The following is an 8,340-nucleotide window of genomic DNA, read 5'->3' on the forward strand; positions in this document are numbered from 1 at the left end:
TCTGCATGTTTTACTTCACATTCTGTCTCTATCAATTGTGACCATAATTGACAAAAGGTACCTTATGGCGGATTTTAAAATTCATCAATATATTGAAAAATATTAACCTGTGAGTGCTCTGTTAGACAATTACTGTTTGTAGAAGTTACATAATAACTTTTTGGGGTAATTTCATGACAAATGAATCTCAGGAAGTTGGATTTTTATTGCTTCAAAGACAAATTTTACTACCCACCATAAGGTACCTTTTGTCAATTATGGTCACAATTAACAAATACACTATATCTTAGTTTAATATAATAATAATGTGCATTATACTGAATGTTATTGTTGTAATAGCTAACCGTTGTTCCCAGTTAGTATGTAGGCAGACAGTTTTATGAATAAGTTTACCACTAATTTTATCACAAAAGTTGTCCACAAAAACTAAAGCAAACATAGTCGCTGTCTTGAGGACCTATTTCTTTATTGAACAAACGAGTAATGTCTTTCTTTGTAGCCATAGTTTTAAAAATATTCTTTATCTTTGATATACTTTAAATGATTTAGTCATTCCGCCAATTGTAGCTAACATGATTTTTATATCTTGTGTGATGTCATAATGGCGGTCTACAATGTCAGCCTGCTGTGATGGATATAAACCCATTTCACCAAAATGTGTGAAGGAATTTTTAAAAGCAATAAATAAATGATAGAGCTAGTCCTCCAGTTTAAACCACACCATCTGGTGGGATAGATCGTGTAGAAGTGTATGCAGTAGATTATTTTGAGACTGAGAACTTGAAATGAGCAAATGTTAGAAGAATTGAGACTGAGATAGTAAAGAAGAGGTACCTCTATGCTTAATTAAGATTAAAAAGACTACCCATAATGAGAAAAGAAGGAATAATAGAGTAATCTGTCTCGCGTAGCCAGATTCACCCCCCTTTTGACAATTTACACACGTCCATATTGTCAAAAAGGGGATGGTCTGGTTACGCAAGTCTGAGTTTACTTCATGCTTTGTGTTTTCATCATATGCGTAGTCTTTTTTATCTAAATTAAGCAAATGGAATTGGTAGAGGTACCTCTTCCTAGCTATCAGAGTTTGTATTCTTAAAATGTGACGCAATTTGAGAAAACCAGGCTATATGCTCCAAAATTGAAAATTGAGATTTATTGCTTTTCTTAATTAAGCACAGTTTTTTCTTCCTTTTGGTCTTGGTTCCATGTCATTTGACACATATAGTGCTGAGTTATGATTATTTATGTAAAAAGAAGTGTAAACGGATGCAATTGAGTTACAGCCATTTTTATCATTATATCTTGCATTATTTACATGGTGCACAACAAAAGGAAAGGTCAGTAAATTACATCTTTTAACTTATTTATGGGCAAACTTGGTATTAAATGAAAGGAAATTTTTTAAAGAATACATTGATATAATCTCATTTTTGATAAGATGCCACTGTCACAACTTTGAGAAGCCATATCTCTAATTGATAATTCCCCGCAGATAGCCTGGTTTACTCATATTGGGTCACAAATGCTTCCTCATTTCGCGTTTTCAGTTTCACAAAGTATTCTAGAGCATACACTTTTACAAGATCTATTCCACCAGAGGGTGTGCTTTACACTTCAGGTCTAGCTATCAATTAATTATTGCTTACAAAAATTCCTTCACACCTTTCGGTGAAAAGGGTCTTTTGAGTTCTGTGTACAGTTTTGGGAGGATCAAAGCTTGCTTAATTTTTAAGGAAAGATGGACACTTCTGGACTAGCTTGAGCTGTCCTAAATATAGATGTGGCCTTTTTTCACAGGATTAAATTTAAATTACATTTAAAACATCCTACATGTAGATCTGTGCATGAATACTTTTTCATTATTCAAAACAGTCAGTTATAAGTGTCTGCTTAGCTGCTGCAGCAGCAGAAAGTGATACTACAGAATTTATTGAAGCACAACATTTTATAGCTTCAAAAGTATGGCCTTTATTTTCCAAAATTGCAGAAACACTTAACCTGTAATGACTTGCTGGGACGATAATAGCGCATCTGTGTCCACCTCGTCTTCATCATCATTGCTTTGTGTCACCGCTTTTTCCTCATTAGCAGGCTCTAATTCTCCAACAAAAATCTTTCCAGTTTTCATATGCAATGTCAGAATAAACTGGTATATTTTCTTATTAATGCCTCAACGTAGCAAAAATTTGTTTGTTGCACTTGAAATACAAGGCCATGTAGCTCGGCAATGTCATCATCATAATCTACAAAAGAATCTTCAATAGATGGTGATATAATTGCTGTAATAATATCCACATTGTGATTCAAAATGCCAGCACTTAAAAAACATTTCCTGATTGTATCAATTGAAACCAATTTCCATGCTTCCAGTATCCATCTAATTTCTTGAAGAATTGATTTATTCTTTGTTACATCTGATGCCAGAAGATGCATATGGACCTTAGCAACAACGTACATAAGAAAAAACTTTCTATAATGAACTTCTTAGTTCTTTATAATTCCTAAGTCTAAAGGTTGTAGCTTAGATGTAGTATTAGGTGGTAGAGATACTGTTAATATTGCTAAACTTGCCCTGTATGTGTGGTGACTGTCTGCCAGCATTGTCCATCAAAAGTAAGACAGAACAACCCACAGCTTTCACTTTATGATTAAGCTTAGTTTGAAGATCCTCCAATATCTCTCCTGTCATCCAAGCTTTAGGTTGACTGTAATAGTGAACAGGTTGCAAAAATTCATTCACGTTGTTAAAGCAACGAGGTTTCTCTGACTTCCAAATGAAAACAGTTGCAGTCTCATTGTCACCAGCAGTACTAACGGCAAATGCAACTGTTGTTCTATGCTTTGACTGTTTGCCACCATCACATAGTTCTGCTTTCACTACAAAGCCTTTCTTTTGTAAAGCTCGCCAGAAGCAGCCACTTTCGCCTATGTTTCACACAACTTGCATGAGGCCTGTACCCTTTAATTATTTTAACTACCCTTTCTTTGCAAGAAATGGCTGTTTTAACTACCCTTTCTTTGCAAGAAATGACTGTTTTGCGACTAATTTCTCCAGATTCTGAGATCGATATAACTGCATTTACGTTGTGCGTCTTTTTTCATGATTTTAGCAATCTATTTCATGCTTTTAACGTTCCATCTGTATCTCCCATTATACGTAAAACATTTTTAGCTTTCTCCGTCAAGAGCAGCCCATCTGGGTAGATATTTGTAGCAACAGGCATTCGAAACCATTGATACTAGGCTTTGTTAACATCACCATACTTGACTTTTATACTCTCATGGAAGTATGGCTTAAGTCACTGGACTCATTGCTCTCATAAAACTCTAGTATCTTATCTTTGTTACTGAGAATGGAGCATATTTGCTTTCTTTCCACTGTGAAATAGATCAGCTAAGTTTCTTGTTCCAGGCTTGGCTTTAGCTTGAGCAGCTTTAATAACCTGTACTTTCAGTTTTAAATGCATAAATAATCAACTACATGTACCATATGGTTACTAAACATGTACATGTATATGCATAATATACCCTTTGTTTCTCACTGACATACACTACAAACCACTATTAAGATACTGGTGCTCACGAAGAGGAAATTCCCCTTCACATTTGAGTCATTTTCCAAGTCAGACGACACTCTTTAACACCACAAGTACCTTTATGAAATATGAATGTGCCATACACTAAATAATAATTATAATGGCACCATGTACACTGTATACATATGATTGGATATCATACATTCAAGTCTATGCATGTCAGTTGCGTAGCTACACCTTGGCCTGCCCGGCCTGGGCCCGGGTATCAACTTTTTCGACAAATTAATTAACTATTACTAATTGAATTTTATTAATAAAAATTAATTATTAACCACGTGTAATTATTGGATATCATGTCTAAACACAAGCAAAGAACAAACTCTTTTTGACTGCGTATCAGCAGCAGTATCTTCAACTTCAAAACGTCGAAGTCAAGGTCAGACTGAGTGCGAAGATGATGCTTAGATATACGTCCCACTACTTCACAGGAGCCTGAGGAGGTTAGTATTATTGAATTAAATTACTTTACTCGGTATTATAGGGCGTGACCAACCTCAATTCATGCCAAAACGATTGCTCAGCCTCAGATAGTACTGCAGATAGCTTAAGCATTACTATAGATGATATAGCTATGTCTCCTCAGAAACGATATGTTCAGCCATCAATTAATGTAGTATTTCCATCTACATCTTTTTTTGGTAAGGAAAGAAGCTTTAATCCTGCTTGGTTTGAAAGCTACAAATGGCTCGAATATTCAATGAAGTGTGATGCATGTTTTTGCTATCCATGTCGTTACTTTCGTTCTTCTGGCTGTGGTTGAAGTAGGCCTGTTCAGGTGTTCACGGTGACAGGTTTCAAAGATTGGAAACACACAACTGGAAAGAAAGTTTGGCTGTTCATGATACTTGCACATCACATCGACAGGCTGTTATTGCATGGGATATGTACTCTGCTACAGTGATGACTGAAGTCACTGTTGCTGATCAGCTTGGTAATGCTAGGGCTGAGCTAGTTAGCAAGAATCGGCATTATATTAAATCAATTGTGACCATAATTGACAAAAGGTACCTTATGGCGGGTAGTGAAATTTGTCTTTCTAGCCTAAGAAATCCAACTTCCTGAGCTCCATTTATCATAAAATTTCTCCACAGGATGCAAAAAGTTACCATGAAACTTTTAGAAACAATAATTGTCTAACAAAGCACTCACAGGTTGATATTCTCCATTATAACGATCAATTTTAAAATCCGCCATAAGGGCCCTTTTGTCAATTATGGTCACAATTGTTGAAATGCTGCTCTGATGTGCTAGACAAGATATTGCTCTTCGAGGGCATAGAGAGCATGCTCAATCAGCTAACAGGGGCAACATCATTGAAGTTCTTGCATTACTTGCTAAGCATGATAGTATAGTTGAGCACTATTTTCACAAAAGTCCAAGGAATGCAACATACACATCTCCTGATATTCAGAATACTTTGCTAAATATTATGGGGAATAAAATACGTTTGAAGATCTCATCTGCAGTTCAAGACCTACCTATAATTCCATCTTAGCAGATGAGATGAAGCATCTTTCAAAGAAAGAGCAATTGTCAATAGCTCTGAGGTATGTTGATGTACAGACAGGTGCTATCTATGAGCGTTTTCTTTCCCACATTCATGCTAAATCTCTCACTGCTGCTAGCCTGTCTTTTTATATTCAGTGGACTGGATACTAAGGGGTTAGTATGTCAGGGATATGATGGAGCATCAGTGATGGCAGGTAAGAATAATGGTGTACAGTAGTGTATCAAAGAGGTAGCTCCTCAAGCCATCTATGTGCATTGTCATGTTCATTGCCTCAATCTAGTATTAGTAGATTGTTCTAAAAGTCTACCTGATGCTGATGAGTTCTTTCAGCTTTTGCAATTGCTGTATGTTTTCATCTATTCCTCTAAGGCCCATAAATATACATATCTAAGCAGTCAGAATTGCATGCTGATCAACAAGTTCGTCAGATGCAGCGCTTATCTGACACTAGATGGGCTTGTCGATATGCTGCTGTTGAATCTGTCTGTAGCACATACGATTTGATTTTTGCCACATTAGAGAGCATTAAAGATGGTGATGATAAGGCTAAGGCTGTAGAAGCTAATGGAATACTTTTCCAGATTCGTTCACTTAAGTTTGTTTTCATACTTGCAATGTTTTTGCGTATTCTGTCTTGCACAAAAAGATTGTCTGACGAATTACAATGTAAAGGTATAGATATGGCTAAAGCCGTAGAGTTGATTACTGCTACAATACAAACAATTAATGAGTTCAGGGGTGAGGAGCACTGGGAGCAGATTTACAGTATTAAAAGAGGATTACTGAGCTGCATGACATTGACATCATTTTAACTTGTCATAGCAGACGTACAAGAGTCACTCCACATCGACTTTAAGATAGCATAATAATGGGCACTACTGGAAAGAGGTAGAAGAACAGCGTTTATGATTAGCTCAAAATGTCTATTTACATTCCAGTACTTGACTGCATACTTTCTGAGCTCAACAAACGATTCTCAGGTCACAATTTAGATATACTATGCTCTATTCAGCACTGCAGTCCTCAGTCATCCAGCTTTTTAGATTCTGAAGAGCTTCTCCCAATTATTAATAACTACAGTCTCAACAAGAATATGATTATTGAAGATCGTTCTTTGGCCAAACACACCATAACAGCAACAGGCAGAAGTTTGAGTAGCATCTATGAAGTCTTCTTGGAGCTATTACCCCTGAAAAATGCATTTCCAAATTAGGTTAAGCTATTGCAAATCGTACTTACCATTGCTGTAAGCTCTGCGTCATGTGAGTGATCCTCTTTAAAACGAATCAAAAACAGCTTCGTACAACAATGACAAAAACTAGGCTGGTTGACTTGGCAATCATATCTATTCAAAGACACTTGTCTGCTCAGTTGTCTACTGATGAAGTTCTGAACAGATTTGCTGCTAAGGATAACAACAGAAGAATAAAATTGTCATGACTGACTGACAATTATTTTGCTTATTATTAACATTAATCAATTAGGTTAAAATTGACCACACCCATCATGAATAATTAATTAGGTACGCAAAATTTTTCTGCGTCCTTCGTGTGCTGATTCCATACCTCCGCCATCACTACAGAGCTGGCTATGCCACTGATGCATGTATACATATTATAGACATAATATTGCTTACTATAAATAATTAAATAATGCCATCCTCAATTCAGATACTTTCATGACCTACTTAATATAAAATAACATTATGGACATGAAGAATATGCAATGTGCAGACAACTATTTTTTGTTAGGATGAACATGCAGTGAAATACAATTCACAATAAACAGCCAATGGCACTAAGATGATGAACCTCTCATTTACCATACCTACATTACCAACGTGCTTCAAATACAAAGTCAGGTGTATTAGTATCACAAGGAATGCCACATAACTCCTGGCTTCCATATCTGGCCCAGCCAACAAAACTAGCAGTTAGTGAATATATACCTAACATTGCAGTTAGTGTAATAATCTTTGCGTCAGTGGCCCAGGCATAATTTCTATACATTTCGGACTTATTTATGTAATCATATGTTTGAATATCTTGTTGCACTTAACGTACTATTGAACAATTCTTCAAAGTTTGTGAATAGTTTTACTAATAATTGCTTTACGTACTTCCTAATGCTAAAAAATTTACCCAGTAATGAGATATTATAGGGCATTAGAAACAGTTCCCATCACCAGGGACATCAAAAGTATTATTAGGAACTAATTTTCATTGGATTATGGTGTTGTTAGACTAACAGGTAGGATGCTAAGAGCTGTGAAAAATTTGAGACTTAAAATCTCACACTACCTTCTTTGAAATAATCACTATTTGTAATAATCATTATCTGGATTTGGAGGCTCTTCATAAGAAAAGATTCAGAGTTCAATCATACTACTACAACAATTACACATTAAATTTGGATTTTATGTCTTAAGTGAATAGAAACAATTAAAATCTTATCTGTTCTTTGGCAAGGCAATGCCAAAGCATTATTGTCAGTGCTACTGTCTAAATCAACTTTTTTTCGGGGCAAGGCTTATCTAAAAAATTATCATTACCTACTTTACTCTCTTTAGGGCTATTAGACTTTTGTAAATCCATACTTTTGCGTTTATTGCTACTAACAGTACTGTTACTGGAACTTTGTTCATGACTTACGGACACCTTGACATTCTTACTACAAGGTACACCATCATCAATTACACAAGTTACATGAATATTTCTCTTTCCTTTACTGTTCATGATTTGTGGTAAATCGTTTCGAAATTTACTTTGATCTGACTAATGTCATTAATGCATGGATTACTAACTTTAACAGAGAGAGGATCAAATGATAATAAATGTAATTCACTTAATGTACGTACACGAGACAACATATGCCATACCATCATCAAAAACATTAGTCAATCAATTAATAATGGCTATATCTAGTGAAAGGCCCTGAGATTTATGTATATTAATAGTATGAGAAAGTATTAGGGAAACTGTTTTTTGTGTATATACAAATCATAAATCTAGATGTAACCCTTTATATGTCACAAGGCATATCGATATGATCAAATTTAATTGATATATGTAGCATTAATAGCCATTACTGTACCAATGGCACCATTAGCTAATCCTACAGTAACATCAATATTATGTCTTAGCATTACTCTACAGCCTACTGCTAAAGAAAATAGTTTCTAAACCAGCTGTTTTGCATATTTGATTTTTAGTTTCTTTATTTCATTTTTTG

The sequence above is a fragment of the Amphimedon queenslandica genome, unplaced genomic scaffold (genome assembly GCF_000090795.2).
Source record: "Amphimedon queenslandica unplaced genomic scaffold, v1.1 AMPQUscaffold_13180, whole genome shotgun sequence".
NCBI classification, from domain to species: domain Eukaryota; kingdom Metazoa; phylum Porifera; class Demospongiae; order Haplosclerida; family Niphatidae; genus Amphimedon; species Amphimedon queenslandica.